General features: G+C 38.0%; 1 protein-coding gene across 5 annotated transcripts in view; it reads left to right on the top strand.

Moving 5' to 3' along the window:
* Positions 1–26,766, top strand: part of RARB (retinoic acid receptor beta) — a 329,988-nt gene that overhangs the window by 97,650 nt on the left and 205,572 nt on the right. Inside the window, exon 1 of one of the 5 annotated variants that reach the window (XM_064672851.1) lies at positions 3,968–4,188. The exons of 3 other annotated variants lie outside the window; for them this stretch is intronic. The gene's annotated coding sequence lies outside the window, so the exon portion shown is untranslated. Of the gene's footprint in view, positions 1–3,967; positions 4,189–26,766 lie in introns of those variants that run through there. One more of the 5 variants, XM_064672815.1, reaches the window with a different exon arrangement.

The raw sequence follows: 26,766 nt of genomic DNA, 5'->3' as shown, positions 1-26,766 counted from the left end.
CTCGATATTAAAGGTCTTTTCCAGTCGAAATGATTCTGTTCTATGATTCTATATTTCACGTGTGACCATACTCGGTCAGAGGCGCAGGAACTTCATCTAACTCCAAATTTGGGGTGCTGATGCCTCTTGCAAGGTGGAGGACTGTAGCACAAGGAGGGATTGGGGAAAAATATGGTGTAGGACAAGGTTTGTCTCACAGGAAAGTGCAGTCATCCTAAAGGCATTTGCCTTTGGCTGTGCAGCTTTAGTCAGAGTTGTAAAAATCTAATTTTTCACTTGCTGAAAATTAACTGAGCACTTTTCTTAAGCATCTCTTTCTTCAGAGGGAGGCAAAGTCTATGTGAAATACATTCTACAGTGAGGACTGGGTGCAATAGCAAATATCAACTATTTTTTGGCTGGAGCTTGTTGGATTTTGAGGAGCTTACTTACATTTTGACTGATTTTGGCTATATTATTTGGCTTTTCAAAAATCACTGTGTATCAAAAAATGGAATTTTAAATGTCCCAAAAAAAAGGGGACCCAACTCCTTGTAGATAATTCACGTTGCCCAGAAGGGAAGATAATGTGAGTGATGCTAACAGTCTTTTGTCTCCATGTCCCCTAGTGTTTTTTTCTGCTGTCTTCTTTGAAAGCAGATTGTGTGTGAAGGGTATTTAAAAATATCCAAACCGATCAAAATCATCTATGGCATAGAGGCAGAAATAGCCAGGAAAACAAACAGACTGGAGATGAAATATGGATGAGATAGACATACCAGCATTTCGCAAAAGAGACAGCTTAAAACCAAAAGCCAAGAAACACAAATACAAGGAGTTAAAGTACAGATACTTTATGATTCATGTTACTGTCTTCAATTAACTATGATATAGAATTGCATGATTTTTTCTTTTCAAAAGAGAAAACCGTCTCCTTGCTTATTTTTCCACTTGCTGCTTTCTGTTTAAGTTAATTCAGCAGTAATTGGATACACTGTGTCCAATTCTTAATAAATCAACGGAACTTTATAGTGATATTGACAGTGGCTTTGCTTGCCCCATTGTTTCTATCAAGAGTTTTATTCTGCTTCAAAACAATTTGCTGTGAACGCCCTTGTTTGTTTGCCACACTAGGCTTTGTTCTGGCTGAAAACTTTGATTTATAACTGTATATAATTGATGGCTGTGGGGTAGGTGGACTATAGCTATTGCTCCTCCTCTTTTAATCTAGCTTTGCGTAGAAATCCATGTAGTGGAGCATTCTCAAGGGAACCAGGCTGGGAAATTTTCTGTATACCCAATGGGAGGCCATTAATCATAGTGAAGAGTCTCTTACTGGCTGCAAGCATGTTTGTGAAAGTCAGGAAAACAAAAGTAGACCACCTCAAAATGACTGATCAAGAGAATAGATGTTAAAGCCAATGTATTCATTGTGATACATCAAAAAAAAAAAAGGAATAGTTTATGCATTGCTAATTATGTTGAAGTATATTTAATCAGATAGATTTGGCACATTTAAAGATATTTTATGCACTAATAAATGAGTATAATTGTAGATGTTAGAGATCAAAATCCTAGAAGAATGAAATAAAAGTTTTGATGATTGCTACTGTGTATTTGAAAGAGAAACTTTGGAAACAACAGATAAGAAATTCCCAAAGTGTTTCCTGAACGTGAATTGAAGCCGAGCTCATTAAAGAAATGTGCTAAAAAGTCTAAAATGCTAAGTGAGATTTTGATGAATATTTATCAAAAAAAGTCTCATTCAAAACTACAAGAAAAAAATCAAAATTTTTTAAAAAATTAATTTACATTTTTTTAGGGAAGATAGAAAATAGTTTTTTCCTGCAGCTTGTGCATTCTGGCTGTGGTCCAGTGCAGAGGAGGAAGCACCTGAGAGCACCTGCAATCTCTCAGAGGTGGCACTCACCTGCATACTGTAAATCCCAAAACCCCTTGTTTTCAGGACTGGGGGCTCGGTTTCTCTGCAGGTCCTCCTTTCTTCTCGTATCCTTCACAAAAATGTGTTACTCAGATGTGAACATAATGGGTTCTGGTCGAGTCTGCTCAAGATATTTTTACAACAAAGTGATTATGCTTGAATTTGAGTATAAGTTGGATATGAGATGGAGTTACAGGAGGTATTTCTGTGATTAAAAATTTCTGCCCAGCAGGGAGAAATAAAGGAAGTAAGGAGGCTCAAATGCAGTTTTTGAGCACTGACAGTCTGGACTTTTTCCCATATAAATAGCCATAAAGTATACGAAGAGAGATATTGTAATGTGACATGACAACATTAACTTTATTTGCTAGACAAACAGTTGGTTTTTGGTTTTTTTTATACTTTAGAGGCTAAATTTAATGCAGTCAAAGATAACACTACAATTTGTGTTCTCATGAAGCTATGGTAGAGCAGCATACTGAAATTAGTTGATTTACCTCACAGAAAGTCTTCAAGTGAAACTTCCTACCTGATTTCAGCCTGTGTACTTTAAAGGGGTTACTAAAATTCATAAATAATTTCCTTGAATAATGCTTAAATGTGAAAATGGAAATAGTGCTTCTATAAATTATATTATTTTGGTCTGATAAAAATGGAAATATTTTCTCCAGAAATTGATACAGTAGAAACTACAACTTATCCTGACAAAGTAGTTAAAAAGTTAAAATTGGAATTGCATATAGTAACTTAAATCTTAATTCAAAATGTAGGAGCATCAATGTTCATTCTGAAATACTAAGTGTAATTTCTTTTCTTAATTTATACTAAATTTATGGCAGTGGGGAATAGGAGTAAGGTACTAACTTACATTTGGTAATTTTTTTAAGATCAAGGGAAAAAAAAAATTCTTGTGATTAAAAGAAAAGAAAATCTCAACTTAGTCTGTCTTTTTCACTGCTTATGGAAAGGGATTCATTTCAGCTGTATATTCTGCAATTTCCAGTATTTTTATCTCATTTTTATTCAATACTATTTTATATATTAACATGACTTCATTTTTTTTTCTCTTACTAAGTTGAAACGAAAATACAGTCTGTCTCCCAAAGTTGTATATTCATGCTTGACATAAAGCACATGTTAAGATATGGTTACTTCAAGTTAAGCATATCCTTAAGCTGCTCTCAGCAAAGATGACTTTTCTGAGCTGCCATTTACACCCTTATGACCTTTATTAAATTACAACCTTGTCAAACTGAGTGCTATGTCCTATTTTAGTGATATTCCACACGTGGGTGTAGCACTGCCACTAATTTTAAATCCCTTTTAATTACTGCCCCTTCACTTGTTTTCTTGCTTCCTGGCATAGTAGAAGTCCAACTGAAATGAAGTCCAGGCTTAAGTGCTCATCTCGACTATTCATCTTAACTTTCCCTATTGTTATGTTTATACAGAGTTTTATTAGACTCATGGGATCAAAATGTGTTCCTTTAGTTTTACAAAAAAATGAATAGCTTTTTTACATCTGTAGCATTTAAAGTAAACAGAGTGAGTTTTTAAAGTGGGGATTTTTTTCCAACAACTAAAATACGGTCTTATATTCTAAACATAAATCATAATTTCATTATCAACACAGAGAAGTCCAACACAATATATATGTATAGCTGAATGATATAAGTGGCATTTCTGTGTAAAATGTATTCCCTTGCCCAAGCAAACACTTCATAACCACATGAGTGAAAAGGTGTATTTAAAAAACGAAGGCTTAAAGCATGTTACTTTTAAGTTATGCGGAATGCAGTTTTCGTAAAATATGAAGCTCACTGGGTACGATCCAAACCAGCTGAACTATGTTAAAAGGTATAATAAACAGTCATAGCTTTGCATGCAGTTATTTAATTGGCAAATAGATTTTTCTATCACTGTCACTGGCAATAGCAGCCATTTGATACCAGGGCTTGGATTAAATGTTTCATCAGTAGTGCCTATTTAAGGATCTTTATGGAACAACAAGTTAGTCCCCTGGGCAAGCCCATGTCAACTGCAATAAAGAGATCCACACAAGTGAACGAGATGTATTTTTGCAGGATTTACAGGGAGACTAGGATTTGCTTTTCTGTCTGGATGCTTTGAAGGCTGCTTCCCATTTTGTTTAACAACAGTGTCTGCTGGGGACAAATATTGAATACTGAGCATTGCACATCCAAAGGATTTTTACAATTTTCTTGTGGAAATGGACTTATAAATGGTTGTCATCTTTCTGGAAATAGGTGAGTCTCTGATAAAAGCAGATATTGCAGGATTTCAGTAGGTTTAATTTTCTGGTAAATATTCTGCTTCTAGACGAAACCTACTGATTCTTCAAGCATCTGCTGTATTTTTTTCTCTCTCATTCAGAAAAAAAAAAAAGAAACTCTGAACACCTCACTCCCTCTTTTAGTTCAGGGAAAATGCAATGTCTGTGGATTTCAAGATTGCTTGACTTTATTTAGTTCACTGTCCTGCTCCCAAGGTGCTCATAAGGTCTGTGCATGTAGTTAATACTTGCTGCAGTGTTTTGTAATTGGTGCGTATAATATATATATTCATCATTTTATAGCACATTAGTTGAATATAGAAGCATTTTTAAAGTTAATTTTGAATATGTACCTGTTTGTCATGGAACCTGAGTCAGTTCTTCTTGGCATGTAGATTAATTTTTCCATGGTTGATTTTAATTTCGGGTTTTTTGTTCAGTATTTGTCACTCTGAAACTCTTCAAGAACAAGCAAATATACATAACTTAGCTGAAACCGATTATATCTACTGTTCATTTTCATGTCCATGTAACCATGCTGGGCATAAATTTAAGTCTCAGCTGTTCATTGGCATATATTTGATCTGAGTTGATGATACTGCATCTAACCTCCTTAGCTAGGTTACTGCTTTCTGAGGTTGAAAAGTGAAGAGTGAATGCCTCTGAGGTTGAATTAAATGAGCCGTTTGCAACGAACTGATGAATAAGCATCTTTCAGGCTCACTTGAAACAGTTTAAACTTTTGTTCACTGACTGTTCTCCACTGTGAAGCAGAACTCACACTACCATTACTTCAAGAATTGATTCTGGGATTTCTGGTGAGAGTAAGAGTTGTCCCCTTATACGCACTTGGTAATTTGTATTCTCAGGAGGTTTTATATATATATGTATACTTTTTATATCTCTATGTATAGCAATTATAGCTGTATCCATATATATTATAAGTATTTGTGTTTATAAATTTATGTAAATTGTGTATTTCAGTATATATGTGACAATTAGTAGGTGTTTTTACTTAAACACGCTCTCTTAACAAGTCTCATCGTTGTGTTTTTATCATACATAGGGAAATGAAAATCACAGCTAAATAAGTTCTAAAGCTAGAGATATAAAGTCAAATTCCTAACTGTACAAGGGCTTCTTTTCACCATCTGGTACTACAGAAATGCTTCTAAATAGTAGTATAGTATTTTACATCAGCGATAATGTCTTTAGAGTCATGTCAATGTAAAAGGGCATAAGTTTAATGTGCACTTAAAGAGTTGTAACTGTGCAAATTTTTCTATGCAAAATGGGAAGGGGAAGGAAGGGAGCAGGTGCATCTCTTAGCCAACCCTTCTTTCCTCTTACTTTCCTTAGTCCCCGTTGTTTCCTGAAGCCTCTGAAAAGGTGCCAGCCAGTGTTAACACAGATCATGTTTGTTGGTTATATAGTCATGCATTTAGATGATTTACATAGGACTGTTCTCGTTTCATAACTTGCCTCATATGTAGTTCTTTTCTGCGCTGATGTAAGTGATGGGTATTTTTATGACAGAAACAGTGTCTGAGAGATATGTCTTTCTGTCCTGCTTTGGTCTACCCTGTTCATAGTTACTTTAAAGAGAGATTTTAGTTTTTGTCTAGGGACTGGAAGAGTAAAATCCTTTCACACCTGCAATATTATCAGTATTAAATAAAATAAAAAAAGTTTTCTCTTTTGAGCCCAAGCTTCAAAATGGAAAGGCCTCTTAGCTCTGCTTTATTTACATCATTATTAAGGAATAGCATCCTATAAAACTATGAAAAAACTGCTGGTCTGTCCTTGAAATCAAGACCTCAAGACTGTCCTTTCTAAAAGACTTGGAGGGAGTCACCTAACTAATCAGCTGTTTGACTGGACAGCAGGTGGAGATGGCTTAGTTTATTGAAAAATCATCAAACAAGTAGAAGAAAAAAAGATGTTTGTGGCTAATCTGTGTGTCTCTGTGTACTTAAAACTTTGAATTGCCTTCTGCCCTTGTGGTTTTGTGTGCTTATTCAAGGTGGCAAGGATTTTTGTGGTAAAACAACCATATTTCTAGAGCCAAGCCATTTCAGGATGTGATCATCTCTGAATATTTACGTGGTGTTGCAGAAAAAAATAATACCATGTCATCATCACAGTGACTGAATAAATCTGTCCTGTTCCATTGCTCCTCACCAGGAGTGCACATCCCTGTGTTTCTGTGCTCTCTCCCCTGTAGGTTGCTTGTAACTTCCTCTGTGCCTCGAGAAGTCGAGAGATGTGTATCAATTTGCATGATAGTTCAGCCTTGTAACCTGGAGTGCGGTGACTGCTAATGTGTTTGTTGGGTAGGTTTTTCTGCTCGTACAGATTAATGACCCGATTCGGAAGCCGTTCTACATGCTGGACTCCTGCTGATTTCTGTTTGTGCAAAACTGCTAGGGAAGCTAACTTTCAGCATATATCCTGGCATAATTTATTCAGGGTCCAGTCCTGGTGCCCAGCCAGAGTTGAAATAATAATAAACTGGCCTTCCCACAAAATTCTTATTTCGCTCATCTTGAGGCAGAGATTTTTCGTGCCTGCCAAAGGAGGTGCACTCTGAGTACTCTGGGCATGGGTAGAGGTCTCTGTGGACCTCTGTTACTGCTCCAGGCACTTCTTCAAGCTGCCACAGAGCACTCACTTTGGAGACAAGAAGTGAGTATTTGCTTCTCTCTAATTGCCACATCATGAAAGAGAGACTGGCTGCGGTATTTTAAGGAAAAATTTAACATTTCCTCCATACACTTACGGCACCTTTAATTTGTGCCTTCAAAACACTGTAGGTTTTCTTGAAGTTCAACAACTAAAGGGTGTGTTCCCCCTGTTGAGGCCTGAATTTTCCATGCAGCTGATGGTTGGTAAGGAGCCTTGCATGGACTCTAAGCTGTCAGTGAGGGCAGTTGTGTGATGGGTCTGTCTGGCTTGAGGAAATGGTGGTCTTGTCTGTGGGTGATTCAAGAATAGCTGTGCGTGTTGTCTTTTTGTCAGTGCCTGAAGGAGTTTACTTCCTGACCCCATCCTTGGCTGTGTATATGTATATGCATCTCCAAGTCACTTAGTGACCAAACTATGAGTTTTCCTTTTAGAAATCCTGTATTTTCATCTCCTAGAAATAGTAATAATCCTGAAACCCCATAGAAACCTAGTTTTCTAAGAATTTCAAGATCCTATTTCTAACCCCGTTGAACTGCAGTACACTTGAAATTAAATCTTTCCCGGCTTCTTGGCAATACACTTTTGAGAAGAAATTCTTCCTTGCAGAAGGTCGTTGTTTGAAACACCTTGGAGATTTCTAATGCTAGAAGTAGCCAAGGTGAGGATGGATTAGTAGGTAGAGTGCAGGTGCATGTTAAATGCAATTTATCACACGGATACCACCTCCAGGTATGTGGGTGGATGGGTTGAGAGATGCCTACCTAAAGCTTTAACTTGCTCAGTGAACACTTACTTCAGAGGATTTTCAGTTTTCACTGCTTCTAACAGCATTCTGCAGTCATAGCTTCACACAGATTAGCTATTCTTGAATAGGTTTTCCATTGTGTTAGGTGTAGGTATATTGCTCTGCAGAATCACTCAAGAGTGGATGCCTTTTTTTTTCATCTAGTTGTTTCAACAAACATACCTATTGTCACCACTGAGAGGTTATCACTGCCTGGTGGATAGTCTTGTGAGTTCTTGTGGAGGATTTCATCTCTGGGTTTCATGCATGCATTTATGGGGAAGACTCATGTGAAAATCCTTGTATGTCTCTACTGTCTCTTTTTCCAGCAGCACCGGACAAGTAGATTCTGATTTTACACGTCTGTTAGTGTGACACTTTTGAGATATCAGTGTATTTAGTTGTGATAAAATCCTTATGATCAAGTTATCTGACTTTGTAACTTGCATTTGGCTTGTACTACCTTCCAAGAACATCTATTTGCATTTTCCTCAGAGGTTTCAGAGGCAGTTTCTTTTCATATATGAAAAGTAGCAGCAATAAACTACGTTAGCAAATCCTCCTACAAGCTGCTTCTGTTTCCTCAAATTTCATGCTTAGTAGTTGCTGGTAAATATTCTCTCTTTTCATCAAAATAGCTTGAAAAGATCAGTGATTTTAAAGACTTCATGATAAAACTGCACAGATGTGCTTAGTTAGCTATGTTATAGCTGCTAATTGACTTCAATATGAAACTAAACAGGGGAGGTATAAATCTGAAAATGCTGCAAAAAGGAGAGAGAAAAGTGACTGAGATTTTGAAATGACACTGTGTCTTTTTTAGTCATGGGTGGGTGAGACCGGATTCATTTAATGCCAATAGCAAAGCGTCATTGTCTTCAACGGGTCTGAGATTTTACTGTAATGGGTGTGGTGAGAGACATTTGACATTTTCACTTTGATACCTGAAACCACCACAAAAAAAAAGTAAAATACTGTGATTTCTTTTTCTGTTACCATGTAGCCTCTACCTCATTTTTTTTCCAAAGTTCATTTCTTCCCTCACAGCTGAGCTGAAAAATCAAATACCAAATCTGATACACTTGCATTCCATGTGGAAAAGACAGCCTGGATTTGGAGTCAGTTCTACCTCTGAATAAATAGAGACTACTTTTAAAATAAACCTATGCTGATTAATAATGCACTCCTGTACTGCGCCAAAGTAAATTTTGCATAAGGGTAATGAAAAAACACATGAAACCTGATAATCTGCAGTGAGTTTAAGTTTTGGTTAATGTGGACTTAAATTTAGGGGCTCAGGGCTGTACCGAAACAGTAAATAAGCTTCATCTGCTGCTGTCTATAGGAACTGCTGCCTTTTTTTTTGTTGTTGCTATTCTTTCAAGATAAAAATAAGGTCCAAAGCTTTGATTCCTCTTTTTCTTTTTTTCCTGAGCAATATACCTTTTGAAAGTATTTTTTTCCATAAAAGAGAAAAAAACAAAGAAGCATAATAGTCCGTAAGCTGTTAACGCATGTTGTTTATAATGTATAGTTAAAGTGCCTTTCTCCTGATACTGGCACTTCTTAAGCCAGAGGCAAAGCCTGAGCAAGCAAGTGGATGCAAGTCAGGGCTTGAGCATTGTGGGGAGACTAACTTGTGGTGCTCTCTGTTGGGAATTCACGCTTCTACTGAATTCTTGAGCTTTGAGCATGGTGTTATCATTGGCTTTGTGCAGTCAGGATTTTGTTTCTTTGGATTGAAGTGTGCATCCACAGTGAGACTGCAGTGGAAAGAGCTGTGAATTCAGAAGAGTAAGGTAATGCAGTGATAACATGGGGATAGTAGTAAGACAAATGTGTACTTTGAAGCGGATGTAAATAGTTTGAAATGAATACATTTGCAATTCATGATTTTTCATGATAGGCCTGAATGTAAGAACACTAATGCATTATAAAAAGATAATTTCTTTAAACACTGGCAGCACCATCCTCAGTGGAGGTGAGAAATCATTTTGCAACTCTTTGTGTATGAGTTTGTCAAGCTTGACTGTGTTTTGTATTTATTCAGAAATTATTACAGCGTAGGAAAAGGTGAAATTTTTGTTATGATGTGTAATCAGTTAATCTGTTGGCTGGTGAATCAAGCTATGCAGAGAAGGAGTTAAGACATCACTCTCCTCTTAGCTGTTTGCATTAGTTTTGCATCCAGCTGCTTTGGCTCAGCTAGTGCCCAGCTCTGTTGTGCTCGACTCAGTAAATCATGCCTAATAAACAGCAATTTGTTAATGTGACGCCGTACAAAAATATAACAGTATATATAGGGCTATGGTTTTTACATGTTAATGAGCTTGTCATTCCTTATTGTATAATTCTTCCCTATTGCCTTTCTGTGATGGCAGTCCTCTGTTCACAGCTTCCGCCATGTGCAGTGTCCCCATGGAGACCGTGTGCCACGTGCACCTCTTTTTTTTTTTTTTTTTTTTAGCTAATAAGATCCTAGATGCTTATAGAAGCTTATCTGAAACATTGTAAGAGATACCACTAAAACGAATACTTTGCAAGTACAGAGGAAATAGTGATAGATGATTTCTGCTTTGTGGGAGAAGAGGGGAGCTGAGGGGCCACTTAATGATACTGTGAGCTTTAACAGAATATATTCAAAGAACTATTTTTGCCTGGTGTGATGCCGCCTGTCCTATTTACATTCCTTTTCTTCCTGCCTAGAATTATTTTCTTTTGTTAAAGAAGGCTGCTGTACCTGCATTATTGACTGGAGAGGTATCCAAGTGCTAAGTTTGCAGTTTTTGTGAAAGCTGTTTGGTTCTGATTATATCCAGTTCAATCTGTTTTGTAACTTGGTCTCCTTTTCTATTTACTGTTATATGCCTTTATTTATAAATATCTTTTTTGTGCTCTTTTTTTGTATGCCTGGCTCATAAAATCACAACCAGACATACAAGCTTTATGACTATAAAACAAGTCATGCCTACCTTGTAGACTGTGTCATCTACTGTGATGTTGTATTCTATGTATTATCAATTTTACTGTAAGAGGAAAATTAGAGCATGCATTTTCCACATGAAGAAATCAAATGTAATCTAAATGCAAACCACAGGTTTTATTGCACAGTAATATTTGATAGCACTGCTATTACTAATCCCAGCATGACAAGAAACATAGCATAGTTACGAAGTTCGCAGCACTCATTTTTTAGTGTTTTTTTTTTTTGTTGTTAGGAAAGCCACAAAGCCAGGACAGATTGTTTGCCAGTTGTAGTCTCAGACTTGCAGAAATGTTAATGGAATACTGTACATTTTTACAAATAATTTCAGGTCTGGCAGGAATACATATCCTTTTAATTTCCCTGAAAACATTATTGAGTAGTAAAAACAAAATGAGATAACTAACCACACCCTGTTAATACTGTATTATCAGTTCCTTTGCTTTTGTAGGGTACTTTATGGGGAGTTTTAATTTTACTTTTTTTTTTTATTTAAGGTTTTAACATCCATAATCAAAGAAATAAAAGGCAAATGATTGCCTTACAATAGCGTGCATCCACCTACCAAGTGGGGAGCACACTGCCACTTGTCTCGTAGGTTATACAGAGCTATTAAGATGACAGTGAATGTGCTTCTTTCAGTTATTTTTAGTGAGCTTTGGTAAAAGTGCCATGACTTTATAATGCAATGATAACTTAGGAGAATTAGGCAGGTGTGCTGTTTGAGAGTGTTGAATATTAACTGACACAGGCCAGAAGAGAATATATGCTGCCTTCTTGAGATACGTTAGTTTTTCCATGCCAGCTACTTAACTGTGGGTGCAGTTCATAAAAGCCAAGCTGGACTCAGCTGTGACTAAATCAGTTGCAGTTAAAAGTGCATTCAGTATGTTTCCCTACATATTAGTTTTTTTAGTATGTTTTCCTTTTCATGCCTGAAGAACACTTCGTATTTCTAGTTATACTTGTGATGTCTCCTTATCATGTTTATATATGCTCTGCCTACTTACAGTTATCAAAGCAGACCGCAGCTTGGGATGAAAAAACAGATGCATTAGGACATGGAGTTGCAACTGCAGGGGAAATTTGGAAACTGTTATGGCCAGAAATGATAAATAGTATTGAGTGTAAATACTCAACAGCTGTAGTGAACTCATGTTATCCTGAAATAAGAACCATTGTCCTGTCCGATACTTACTTAAAATGAAGGATACTACCTACCATATCCTGGATATTGAATTGATATTAGATAAAATTTTCTTACAGATCTCTCTTTTTGGAGCAGATGTCTAAATGAGGTGTATTTGACACATCAGACCAGAAGAAAGTCAGTGTTGCTACAGAGGCAGGCACTTCATGGGGCTTGTTACCGCAGCATGGGCATCAGATATACAGTTGTTCCCTAAGTATGCACACTGAAACCATAAATAGAGAGGAAAAGGCAAGAGTTTAATAGGAGAAATGAGAAACTTGACACCATTTGAAGTATTTTCTTTTATATATGTACAGAATTGCATTAGTCCTGGTTCTGGGGGAAAAAACATGCCCCATGTTTATGATAGGCCAGACTGTATGATAATGGTGGCCTCTTGCTAGGAGATTTGTTAGCTATCCTGAATTTATAGTGCCTTTCTATCTAGTTAGGCGTGTTTTTTTCCTTTTCATTTAATCTGTTCCTGTCTGGGCATCCAGTCCTATTCCTGTTAAGGGATATTAGCAAGATACCTGGAAGGAACTGGCTTGCTTAAATGATATACACTGTGACTTAAGATAAAATAAATCAAATTCAGAAGTAATATCACCAGTACTTATATACATGCTCCTTTGATCATATCTGATTGGTTCAATGTTATTTACTTTTGGTGATAATGGTTTGTCTGCTTTATCTCCTCTATTCTGTCAGTAGTTTTGCCTCTGTCCATATTCAGTTGTCTCAATTAATAATACTTTTAGTTCATTGATTTTCCTTTCCAGCTGGCTGAATTTATCTGGCCAACTTTTCATTTGTGCGGTTTTCCTAAATATTCCTTGCAAATACTCGTCCCTTTCTTCCTGAGAGGAAGCTAAGAAATGTGAGTTGCCTCCAATGACAATGTCCAGTTAAAGGACAGGGAGGTTTTTCAGAGAGTTCATTTCTATGTGTTCCACTAAAACCCTTTCTAAGGAGATCTTTGTTTTCAAGAAGGCCATGGTTGTGTCTTGGTCTTCTGGATGCAGGTATAGCCAGCCTTTTGGTTGTACTGATCAAGATAAAGTGATGGACCACACTGGTTTTGTTAGTTTGTACTATTAGCTTTCCATATTAAAGCTATTCCGAAAACTAAAACACTGTGTGTGTGCATGTGCATGCATGCATCTTTTGTGCTGGGTGTAAGTTAAACCAAGGATTTTGGATCTTCCCAACTTCCTGGAAACACGGAAATCTCTGAAATGCTGTGTATGAGATTGCTGAAGATGTCACTGTGGATGTTGTCAGTAGTACACCCCTATCCAGTGACCCTCTCTGAAGCTATCAGTCCCCTAAATGTGGATTCAGTTTGAAAAGTCCAGCTGACTTCACAACACACACCTGGGGTTTTTTCGACACCTTCTAAAATATATTCCCATCATGTAGTTCTTTAGATGACTGTGGGAGCAAGTCCCTAGTTCCCAAAAAAGTAGTGTACTATATACAGATGTGCCAGTTGAACTATTTTTAAATATGCTTTATTTTATCTGGAGTTACAGTGAATGTTGTACAAGTACCTTGAAACATACTTTCAGAGCCTAGGTCTCTTTTACAGATACCAGAGAGAACATCATGGGTTTTCACTTTTTTCAACTGTCTTCTTGTCTTTATCAGAGCCAGTTTTTGGCTTTGTTTGTTTTTTAATGGTTGGTTGGTGGATTGATTGGTTTGACTTGGTTTTCTTTTTTTTTCTTCTTTTTTTTTTTTTCCCTTCTTTACTTGGTTTTTTATTTTTTTACTTTCCTGAGTTTTTTTCTTTTCTGTTTTATGGGTCTTCATATTCTGGGTCTCCTGGGTTAAGAAGAGTGAATGAATGGGGCAGTACATAATGTAATAATATCAATTTTTATTTCAATTCATGATTAACATTTTGAAGATAAGTTCAGCAGTTGATTATAATCAACTGAGGATGTCCAGAATACAAGAGAAAGCAGAACTTGATTATAGCAGTTTACAGTTTTACAGTTAAAAGATATGAAAAAACACAAATAGTCCCTTTGGGAAATGAAATATAATGGAAGCGTGGTTATTAAAAACCAGATATTATGTACACTAGTTATTACCTATTACAGTAAATCACCGTGAGATGCAGGAAACATATCAGATAGATAAAACAGCCTTCTTAGAATACCTTGCCTTATTTTCTAGTGGATACTTTTGTCTTCTTAGGCATTGAATTGATTTGGGGCGTGGAATTCATTTAGGAGCATGTACATTGCTCTTTTCAGAATGGCTATTGAAATGAAGTTGTTATCTGTACTGAACTGTAAGTCATGTTTCCCCATACCCCTAGGAAAACTGCTTAAAGGGGCAATCATGTACACCAGGTACTAATAGATATTAGTTACTTATGCTTAATGATGTTGCCAGCCTTGAGTATTTCTCTTATCTGAAAATGGAAGTGCATGTTGATTTCCATTTCACAAATGGAAAAATTGAGTCAGATGGAGTTCAAATGACTTTCCTGAAGTCACTAGCAAACCACTGTCAGATGTGAAGATACAATCCAGCAGCCCTCTCCCCTGTGCTCTACGTGGCTATGTACAACTCTGAAGTGCCTAAGTAAATAGTTTTGGTTTATTAATGCCTTTATGCTTATTCAACAAACATATGAGCAACTTTATAGCTCTCAGGGTCATTACATTGGCATCTGCCAGTATCCTGTTCATCACATACAACCAACACAACTTAATTGTGTTACTACTACCTGGATCAACCAGGGATCTTGAAGTTCTGATATCTTTTCTGTTGTCATGCGTAGAAATGAAGGAAGGAACATATAAATGTACGTGATTATATCACGTTTGTGCCATCGTCTTCCCTTTTCCTAAGGATTGCCTGAAATTAATCTTATAAATTAAAACATTAAATTTATTCTGTGGATTAAACAGAGAGGTTGGCCTGAGGAAGGCATCCAGCTTCAGCCAGTAATCTTACATAAATCTGTTGTGATTCCAAGCATGCAGTGATGCTAACCAAGTCAGCTGTTATGTCAAGACATTTCTTTGATCTGCTAATTTAATATGGGTTAATTAGATTAATTAAACAGAAGATAACTAGAGATGAAGAAGGAGGTCGAGAAGAAAATCATTGGCAATTGTAGCCTTGATTTGGGTTAGCCCTGGCTAACAGCCAGTTGGTCACCCAGCTGCTCACTCCTGCACTCTGCCATGAGACAGGGAAAAAATAGAAGGAAGGTGAGATGATTTGTTGATCGAGATAATGACATTTTAATTGTGACAGCAAGATCTGTACACACAAGCAAAGCAAAAAGAGTAATTCATTTGCTACTTCAAATCAGCAGGCAGATATCAGCTCCTTCCTGGAAAGCACACATGGCTGTTGCTTGGGAAGACAAACACCATAACCATGAACATTCTCCCTTCCTCCTCTATTCCATGAGTGTTCACTGCCAAGCACAACATCGTGCCATCTGGAATATCCCTTTGGTCAGTGCTGTTTAGCTGTTCCCCTTCCAGTCTCATTCACTGGAGTGGGATGGTGCAGGGCACAGTGGGCACAAGAGAAGGTCTTGCTGCTGTGCAAGCCCTGCTCAGCAATAACGAGAACATCAATGGGTTATCAACTCAGTTTCAGCCACAGATTGGAAGCATGGCACTGTATGGGCTGCTGTACCATTAAGACCCAGTACAGCAAAAAAATGTGGGTCTACAACACCACAGGGTTGAAGAAGTATTTTACTTCGATAGAGTACTGAAGAAAAGTCACCAAAACTGACCAACCAAAAAAATAATGCCCCCAAAACCTTTTTTTTTAAGGAGGTTTTTTTAAGGCTAACAATAGCCATTCATAACACTAAACAGTTGCAGAGAGCATTGGGTAAATTGGACATGAACAATTTGCCCACAATGAATGGAATTCAGTCTGTATGTGTCTGGGAGTAGGGCAAGGAAATGGTAACATCAGAGCCTCTTTGAAACGCCATATGCTGTAATGGCAAAAGAACCGTGGATAACTGGAGAGAGATTGGGATTACAGAACATGAGACCATGGGGGTTTGTGTCAAATGAGGATGTATTCATTTCTAAGAAGAGACACAAAGGTGAAATTGGTAGAGACATTTTAATAAGCTTATGTGCCAGTAGGGTTTTTGTTTGTATTTAATTAATCTCTTGATCCGTGACATGGTTATAGAAAGGCCTGTGTTTGGGCAGCTAGCAAGGGAAGGCAGTGGAAAAAACCTATAACTTATTTCCAGGCACTTACTTAATTAAAATACAAAACAGGCAATGTGGTCTTTGGATTTATTTTTCCCATGTAGACTATAAGCAATAAGCTGAGATTGCAGAACAAAAGAAGTACACTTATGCCTTCTTATCTTGACCTTTGAGCTGCTTCTTCTCTGAGATGGATTTAATTCAGTCCTAGCTTTAAGATGAGAGCTTTGTGTCTGCCTAACAGACATTTCCGCCTAACAGACATTTCCTCCTAACAGATAGGAATACCTTCCTCAGGTAGCCCTTAAATCCTGCTGGGAATAATAAGCATTGAAGTTTGTTAGCTTGCCGGTGCCTCTTTTCAAGTCCCATTGAGGTGAAATGCAGCTTTGGGGTTCCCCTTATGAGGTATAGTCATCTCCCTCCTCACTAACACCTGAAAAAGAAAAAATCAGAGTTGTTTCCCGGTCTTTCTGAAGTGGAGAAGTCATGATTTGTAAAACTGCCACTTCTGTCTCTGTGAATTACAGTTTTTCCATCCGACTGACCCCATGAGCTCTGGTGGTCTCACTGTGCCCAGGTCTGTCATTCTGGATGGTACCTTGGTACTAGTGAGGCTTGCTTCCAGCCCTATGTGAACCTCTGTTAGTTGGCATTTTTTGGCTACAAGAGTAAGAGAGGACCTGTATGAAGAATTGAATGGTCTATAGATGCGATTTCTGTCCCTTGAATCTTGGAGGCTGTTAGATGTCCTCTGATGAGAGCCGATCTGGAGGTGTAGAAAACTTAGGTTTGGAAGTTGTATATACAATTTTTTTATTTCAGTTTTTCTTAGGATTCCTTTCTTGAGCTTTTAGAAGCTGCAGTTGCAGGGATTACTTCAATTGGTGTTTATGCACTCCCAAAAGACTCACGTTTTAAAAGTAGTAAAACCAGTGATAGAGGACATATGATGGTTTTAAATGTTAATTGTGTAATTAATAGACTCAAATAAAGTTGGGGTTTTTTTGCTAGCAGGTTTAAAATAAAGCTTAAATCAACAATTAAATTTTAAAATAAATACTTTTTTTACCCATAACCCTGTTTGTCATAATGAAAAAGCATTTACATCCTGTAAACAAAGCAGAAAACATTTAGGCTTTCCTCAATTTATTGTGATATACATTTATAATAGAAGAAAGCTGAGCTTCTTTTAAAGTCTGACTAAAGGCTGTTTTGCTGTGCAACTGGAAACTGCAAAAGTGAATTTGTATAAAATCCAGTTCTTATGTGTACAATTAATTAAAACATAATGCAACTACAACCAGCCTGTAAAGAAACACATGGGACACTCGTGAAGAAATAGCTATGATGCAAGCTGAGACTAAAATGATGGATTCTTTGTGTCTGAGAACATAAACTCTCTCAAAAACCAGCATGGCTCTATATATATATATATATATATATATATATATGTGCATTCAGATATATCTTGGAAGTTTGGGGGCTGTTTCTTCGCCATAGGTAGTGTGGCCAGGTGGAATGGGTTCACAGGGCTGCTCACAGAAGTGAGCCTGCTGATGGTTTGGAGGACTCACTTGATGGGTGGGACCAGGAACACCCTCAGCAGGCAAGCTCTGAGCTCAGCATGGGGAGAATCCTGAACCTCTAGTCCACTGAAAGTGTTTCCATGTTATCTGAAGGGACTTGACCTAGGTACCTGTGAGAAAGTTTGGAGTTACGTATCTGCAGAGCCTTAGGTAAGACAGATTTTTGGGCTGACCTGTCATGGGACCTGCAACTTTGGGTGGGTGTTCGGAGATCTGCTCCTCATCTGCATCACCATGTGTCATAATTTACTGTTACATACACCAGCAGCAAAGGACTCTGATTCCTACTGAGCATCAGGGAGGTGGCCATATCAGATCTACTTCTCAGCAGAGTTCTGTCTGGCTTTATCCCTAAAGGAATGTGCAGTCTATTGTAGGGATTCTCCCATTTGTAGGGAGCCTGCTGCTTGAAGGCTACAGCTGGACTGGGAGAGGGTTGCCATCGTTCCCACGAGCAGCTCTGGGGTGAGTGTGAAACCTCGCCACCCTGCGCTGGTTTAGGTGGTCAGAGGACCAGACACGAAGTGGGTGCCCTGCACCAACATTAGGTGCTGTTTTAAGTAGGGATCATGCTTACACCCCTGGGTCAGCCGCATCCCATGCTTCCAGCATAGCTACTAGGCTCTCCTAACCTGCACAGTGAACGTTGCCAAGAAAAATCTCAAAGCTGCCCAAGTTGCAAGCAAAAGTGTGTGCTAAAGTAGTGTCTTTTATTCAGTCACTGATGTTGGCTGCTGCGGTGCTTCTGTGATTCTGCCTGTTCATTTTAATAACCATATGATAACAGTTGCAAAAAAGGTCTCTATAAATAGAGGAGATCATGTTAAGCAGTCACAGAAGGGTGAATATCCTGAAAACCTGTGAAGTTGAAAGTCAATGCACCACTTTCAGAAATTACTCCTCCTGAACTGTTACCGTTAACAGAGGAACACAAATCAGTGTCTCTCTGTAACATTTATACTGTACTTTTTTTCTAAAATGTGTTTTGTTTTTCATTAATGGGTTTTTGTATTTTCTCTGCTAATTAAATGTGTAGACTCCTCTATCCTTTTGATCCTAAAATAAAGCTTGTAGTGGGGAATATGCTACTTTTACTGTTCATTTCAGAAAAGATCAAAATACTGTTCAGAATACCTGCAGAGTTAATGAGTCAGGTTTTTTGGGTTGCATTTTTTTTTTTTGGCATCATAGTCTCTGTGCTATATTTTGCTTCATTAGGAAATTTATGGGAAAAGTTTTTTTATTGTTTGTTAGAAGTATAAAGACCTTACGTATGTTCATTTTGTAACCTTTGATTTTTGCCAGTCGCTGGAAGGATGAGGTGGTTATATGTTTAGTGAAGAGGTCCATTATTCAAAATGCTAATTAGCCTTCGAAACCAAATAGGCTTAAAGTCTTGTTAAATGTTTCAGATGAGTTATCCACTCCCCCAAACCCTCTCCTTCCTCCTGCTGGATTTTCTCTGTTGTCTTTCTACATCTGCTCCTGCTCCAGTCCTTGCAAACCTCCAGCATGTTTAGCACCCCAGTGTTCAGCAGAAATCACGGGCAAACCCCCCATTCCCTTTCTTTCACAGATAAATACAGAGAGCCTGAGGTGCGCACTGAAATGGAGGCACATTTTGCCACATACTGGTGTGTTGTTTTTTTTTTTCCCTCTCCTGTTTTTTTTTGCATGAAGAAAGGAGGTCTATAAGAAGACCTAACAATGCCCTTACTGTTCTGTCAGAAACTGCCTGCCTGCGTCTTGTTTTATTTGGCCCTGGCTGAATGGCAGTTTCATTTATATTTTGGGTGTTTGGCAGATATTTCATCTTTGTCAAACTTCACTTTTAACATTTGTTTAGATTACTTGTCACAACACTTTCCTTCCCCCCCCCCCCCAAACTCTTAAGATTTCAGCCAACTTGACGGTGCTCAGAAGTGGTTACTAGTATTTTTGAACTCACTTTTTACATGTTGTCCCTTTTAGAGACATCCCAGTGAAGCTGGTGGATCTATAGTTTCTTTTTCACGTTTTGCTGATAGTGCAACACTGTTATTTTGGGCCTCTGACTCTGTTGATTGTGGAGTGTCTCCTAAATCATGTGAATAATAAAGAAAAATATAGTGAGGTTTGTAAAATCCTGAATGCATCCATTTTACTTGACCTCGCCTAGTACGTAAGACACTTTGAGAAGCTCTGTTGAGATCAGGAGCATCATTCCCTCCTATTCTGTCTGAAAGGTGATGGTATTTGCTTTTTGCACTCATGGTGAGATCCTGCAGGTGTCTCACAGTGCTGATCTGAGTTGTCAGCCCTGAGAGCACCAGGAGCCCTGGGATGAAGGTTCTCTGTGCTGGGTTCTCTTGTATTTATTTGATATTTGTGAGGGGTAGATCACATGTGAGTATGAGCTTGTCCTTCGATATAGACCTGTTTCCATTTCTTATCTGCCCACATGAGGTAGTCTTTCCACTGAATTTGTTTGGAAGGTCCTGCATTGAGAGATAAGAGAAATAAAAGTGAGTCTTCCCAGCTCTCCATCAGCATCTGTTTCTCTGCATTTAATTCCTCTTTTAGCCTGAATCTCAAACAGTGGCAAGACTTAGAGTTTCTGCTGTTTTGACTATAGTTAGGGAGAACTGAATGGAAGAATGTAATTTTAAACGAGACCAGGGAACCTGGAAGTATGATTGATATTCACACTGTGTGTGAATATGTGTTTATTAATGTTGTTTATTTTTGTTTAAATGAATGTTTAAAAATCTGTTCAAAAATGAAAATTAAAAAAAAAAAAAATCCTCTTTAGCTTTTCCTTGCTCAGATGTTCTGTAAAAGCTGATTTCAGAGGGCTGATTTGCTTATGCTAGTGTTGTTTGCAGCAATAATGTTTGGAGGATTGCCATCTTCCAGACCTTTGTGAACTCATACACTTTGAAAAGTTTTTATATTTGGAAGTTGCATTTCTGAGATGCAGATGCTTTGGTTTGGCAAAAGTCAGTCTACCAAAAGTAATGTGATTGCTGAAATAATTTAGTTTAATACTTGCTCATGCTCTAGTCGTTTCCACGCTTGAGCTGATTCGCAAATGAAGACATATGGACATGGACAGTGCGAATGTATTAAGAAAAATTGCAAATGTTCAACCTTCTCCAAAAATCCTAGAGCCAGCCCGCAGACTTCAGCCAGCATGGATGAATCCCAAGTGACCCTAAAGCCAACCAGAGGTCAATGGATGGGACACGCTGCAAAGAGAGTCAGTGTCCCTGCTTGTCTGCAGCTTCCCCATTAGCTGCTTGCTTTGGCTCAGTTGAGAGGATGGTAATGGCTTGGTGTTTACAGAGTTTAAGTGTTTACTTGCAGATGCAAATACAGGTTTTGGACAGCTTGAGCCCATATTATTCCCCTTCTGCCTTCATTTGGACTCTGACATTGTGTTTGTCTGGGGAGAGAATGGAGTCCTCTTGATAGTGTTTATCTGTCAGCTGCTATTATTAATTGATGTAATTGGTTTTTTTACTAATATTTACCTAGGGTTTTAACAAGGAAGTGACTATGCAGATAATTTCAGTGAAATCTTACTAGAAAGTCAATGCCTTAATTAGAGAAATGACTTGTTATTCTTGACTTGTTATTCAAGAATTGATTTTTTTTCCTGCCCTAAAAAGTGTTTGTCCTGAAATCCAATGAGGTTGTTAACTAGAAGGGTGACATTTGAAGAAGTGTATACTAGCAATTAAGATGAACAAGTAAATTTGACAAAGAAACTAATATTTGTCCTAAAGGAAACCTGAAACATTTGGAGTAAGGGAAGGAATTTTGGAGGCATTCCTACCTTCTCCAAGCTGCTTTCTGAGGAGTCACTGCAGTAAATTGTGTTGAGAAAAGCAGAACAGAAGGGACTCTTGAAGAAGGTGAGTAATATCCACTCAACTTTTCTTTTACTGTGCTACACTAGGTCCTATAACTACACAGGATGATCCAGGCAAAATGGGCGAGTTCTTTAAAAGCAGAGCAGAATATTATTTTAAGCAGCTAACTGGTGATTTTGAAACTCAGTGCCTCTCAACTCTGCTAGGAGGAACAGTTTTTAGGATTAAAAACATATGGACTATAGATATAGAAGATATTCACAGTGCTCGGAGTATTATTTAGTGTTATTTGTATTATTCAGGCTAGCAAAACCAAACAAAAAGACAAGAAGAAAATCTCCTGTTACAGGGCATAAGCCATCCAGTAGATGATGTGAGTTGGAAAGAAATTTTATGGGAAAATTTTTTCTGTAATTGCTCTCCTGGAAATTTCTTCATCCTTTCCCTGAAGCATCTGATGCTGGCTGCTGTCAAATAAGAGGTTACTGAACTAAATGTACTATTAATCTGACCCAGTATGGCAATTCCTCTGTTTCTATGTTTACGAGCAGTCTTTGTCTGCTGAGAGTTGTCTCTCTGGAATAAACCCTCCATTGGAGGCATGGAAAAGGAAATTGTCCAGGAGCTTTTACACAGTTGCTATGTAATTTTGTATGTTGTTTTGAAAAAGTGTGTCTTGTTTTTTCCTCTCTCCCCTTTTATGTGTATGCATGTTTTAAATTATAAAGTTTAGCTTCCCATCTGATGCATTTGCTATTCAGTAACATTCAGGACCATTGAGTAACGTAATTGTTTAGAATTATGTGCATTTAAAAATTGAGGGACAAAGTAGTTTTGATTGGCTGGTATATGGTTAAATTGTGGGTTCTGTTCAGAAGGATGCAAACCGGGTGCCTTTATTACCACTTGCCAGACCTGCTACCTTTTCTGTTTCTTCTTTAAAAGTGGGGAATTTCTTAAAGGAGAGTATATTATTATTGTGGTTCTTATCAGTCAGGTTTGGTGATGTTCTAGGGAACCCAACTTGCTACCTTCACTCATTTTATTAAAGGTCCTTCTATTTTGCTTGAGCTGAAGAGGTTCAGTGAGCAACCAACCTACCTCTGCAGTGAGATATGTGAAGCAGAGTTGTAATGTCAAGGAACTGTACGCCTTGAGTTTTACGTGTAAATCTTAAATTTGATTTTCTTACTTTTCAAAGACTTAAGAGTGGATGTGACAGTCAAACTATTTAACTCAAATCTTTTTAGCACGTCAGATGATACTGCTTCATGTAGATGACTTTCAGTTCTCCTTAGTGTTTTAAAAGGTGCCTTAGAGGCACGAGCTACAAGTGTGCTTTGTTTCACCCAGAAAAATGTGAACTTCATATAGGGAGAATGTGTTTCATTTCCTTAACATGTGTCAACAACTGGATTTTAAACCTGTGTTTATCAGATGCAGAACTGGTTTTGGAGGATTATCACTAAATCAAATGCTAGAGTGGAATTTAACTACTCACTATAGCATTTCTCAAGTTTTCATATTATTCTACTTCTAGGCATTTGGTCTTTGATGCTCAGATCTAATATGCAAGGGCTACATTTTTACATTCCTCTTTGTACAAGAGAATAGATATTTCTATTTCAAAACCCTTATACCCTCATAATAAAGACAATACACCTGATTCTTTTTTATTATTATTATTAAGGTCCATCATTAATGTTCAAACACATGCAGCAGAAAATTGTCATAGCTCACACATGGTAAAACTGTAGTCTAGGTGTGTTACTGTGGTTATAAAATGTGTTAAAAGGGAGGAGATCCTATGGTTCTCTTTAACACCTGGACTCCCATTATTACTATAAGAGTATATATCTCCTAATATCTCATGTATATTATTAAAAAAGAAACTCACAGGTTTTTGTCTGGCGAAAACAGGGGCGTAAGTGGTTGCAAGAATATGAAACCTAGTCCATGCTGTAAATGCAGCTATTTATACAAAGGAATATTCCAGAGGGTGCTTTTTCTTGATCATCTTCAATATCTCTTCCATCTTTTACAATATTAGAGCTCTACATTATTGTTCTTGGAATATTCTTTCACGTGTCATTCAGTCAGGTATGTTGCTTGTAGTACGTCCTTGACTATCTAAGTATTCCACACAGTTTAGTCACTTTTCATTTTACATAACTATTTATATTGGCTGGGGTGGGGGTTTTTTCAGACTGTTGTTGCTGTGAATCTCAGATAGTGCACATAAGATTTGCATTCATGACAGGCGAATCTTCGCATCTGTTATCAAATCAAGCAATAGTGACTGTACACAACATGGTAGTTTTTCTTCCAACTTCTTCCACTTCCCCTCTCCTTCATAAATTTGGATATGCAGTGTGGAGCAACATGGTTCTCTTCATCTCACAGTCCCTGTAGTGATGGACTCCACACTGGGAGTTGGAGAGCCATATGGGTGGAATATCTTCAAGAACTGTGGCTTGTATAAAGGAAGTGACAGGCTTTACAGAAGTTACTTATTTTGAGAGATTATTTCCATTAGCTGGCATCTTTATTGCATTCTCTTGCTTATGCATCGTTTTGAGGACACAAATTATACTTTTCTGCTTACTTTGGATTTGCTTTAGCATATGGTACTCTGTGAGACCCCATTTAATGGACAACTGTCTGAGCCCCAGTTGGCACAGACAGCATTAGCTGGAAAGAGGATGCAATTGGAATAATACTGAGGGATGTGCTTGAATCAACATATACTTTTCAGCCACTTCTGATTGGACTATTCTGCTTAGTGATTTTTTGGCCTGATTATAATCACAAAAGACATGAGTGGATTTTGAGTGGCTCTCTATTATTAACTAAGATCCTGGTTGGTTTTTTTTTCCTTTTTTTTTTTTTTTTTTTATTTTTTTTTTTTATTTATTTTTTTTTTTCGGGAATGAATTCAATTGCTCACCTAACATGTTCATTTGTTGAAGAAACTTCAGGTGCTGTTAGAATAGCTCTCTATGTTGTGACATGTCTGGTTTGACATTCCCAATTCCAAGATATGCTCTACTTGGCTGCTGGTATTTGCATGGTTAAATCAGATTGTCTTATCAGCCTTGGGCACCCAGCTGGGCTTCCAGGCTTCTCACTCCTCTGTGTCCTTTGTAGCATGTTGGGCTGCTGGATCCTAACTTGTAAAGTGCTGCTGTCCTGAAAATTATGCAGGAAGAGCCTTGGTAAGGTCATTCTGCTGCAGTGGGGATGTTTACCAGACATATAACAAGTGGTATGGAATGCATACCTACCCAGCTGTCTAGCTCTGGATATATTATTATTATAGAATGCATACATATAATATTATTATACAAATTCAGAGTACCTGGCAAAGTGACTCAGACTGCACAGCCTGGTAAGCAAAAGGAAGGATGGGCTACTACAGCAGAGGTGGTGCTGTTGGTACCAGGAGATGGGTCTGTGCAGGCTTATACTCAGCAGCATACTGGGCTTGACTGCTGGCACACATGGGGAAGGTGCTGCTGGGAGCTTCGAGAGCCAGTGCTCTCAAAGCTTATATTGATTGATATATATGTGGGTTGGAGGTTGCAGAAAGGGGCATCTTGTTGCCAAGGCTGAATATCTTTGCTGTTGTTCTGCTTGTGGTGGTTTAGAATTGGTTGGAGTCTTGTTGGAGGAAGTACTGCCTGAACCACACCATCTTTCCACAGGAGTCATCATCTTTGGCACTGTTAGCCAAGTTTAGACACTCCTATGCGATTCCAAATGTTGAGAGCTTTACTCTTAACCCATATCTCATGAGGTAATTATGAAAATGTTCATTACTACTTCTATGAATGTTTTAAAAATTCATAATTTTAATACATTACTTTGCCAGTCAAGCTGAAAGATTAGCGATCCCACTGTATTCAGAAGCTAAATGCAGCCTTGATAATGGTGGAAGGGTATGGACAGATGCTCACAAACCATTATGGTCGGCAAAATGTCGGCTTTATTAGAAGAAATACAGTTTATATAGTGGTCATGACACTTAGTTCTTGTTCATACTACATTGGATACATAAGGAAAACATACTTTGTTGTCCACTGCTAATTGGATCACAACAAGTGGTCATAGGAGATGAGAAAACTTTATTCACCTGCCAAAACTCCTTCTTGGCATCTAGCATGAATCCACCTCTGCTCTAACTTCAGCTCCTGTAGCCATCTTAGTGGCGTAGTATTTTTTACTGTCTGCACCCAGCCATGTCAAGGCAAAAATCTCAGAAATGCAATAGAAATTGTTCACACAATTTGTATCCTCCGACACCTTGATAAGTGTTTGATCTGGGTTATGGCTACTTTGCTTAAATATGACTGTAGGATTGGGCAGGTCTAAGTGCTGCATGGTGGCATATGACCTGCCTCCATCCCTAAGAGTCTGAATTCAACTTCTTTCTGTACAGTGAACATGAAGTAATTTAGGCTGGTTTCTCTGCCCACAGAAGTGGGAAAGTTGTCTTGCATTTACTAGTGGAAAGACACTTTCAGAAAAGAGCTTGTTGGAAATGATTGCTCTGCAGTTAATTCACATGCTTGCTTACACTGCAAAAATACCTTTCTGTTGTATCAGGAGTCCTACCTTGCAGACTGGCGGGCATGACACAGGTCTCCTCAAATTTCGTCAGCACTTAGGCTCCTGTTAGGTTGCTTTTGGAAGTGAAGTGTGAGGTCATTGGTCTTTCTGACAATGTAATCCATCTGTCCAGTGTCTCTAGCAGACAATTCTGGAATATAGATCTTCTGAGTGTTCGAATGTGGAAAAGATGTTCTGGTTTTGTGACTACCGTGATTGATTATTACACCTCTGTCCTTATGACCTGATTTACAAGGTTTTTGCAACACTTTCAAATGATTCAGAGGATGGCTCTGAAGGTGCTTACATGTGCAGTGTTATCTCAGCTTGTTATTAGCATTTTGCAATTGCTTTATTGGCTCCCTGTTAAGCAAAATATTGACAATAAAAATGCTATTTTTGTTCTGCCATCCACTCCATGGCTTGGTCCCCTCCTACTTAATGGCTGTGCTTGTTCCTAATTTTGCTACCCTATTGTTCTTGTGACAGGGAGCTACAGAGAACAGAGGTTTTAAAATAGATGTTCATAATCTTCACCAGCCCTCTGGCATATTCTGCCGACCCTCAGGGAGTCTTACTGGGAATATATTGAAACTTGTGATATGTAATAAGTGAAGGTTCAGAAGCCTGACGTAGACAGCAG

Source organism: Pseudopipra pipra, chromosome 1 (genome assembly GCF_036250125.1).
Source record: "Pseudopipra pipra isolate bDixPip1 chromosome 1, bDixPip1.hap1, whole genome shotgun sequence".
NCBI classification, from domain to species: Eukaryota; Metazoa; Chordata; class Aves; order Passeriformes; family Pipridae; genus Pseudopipra; species Pseudopipra pipra.
This window is presented reverse-complemented; position numbering and strand designations above follow the sequence as displayed.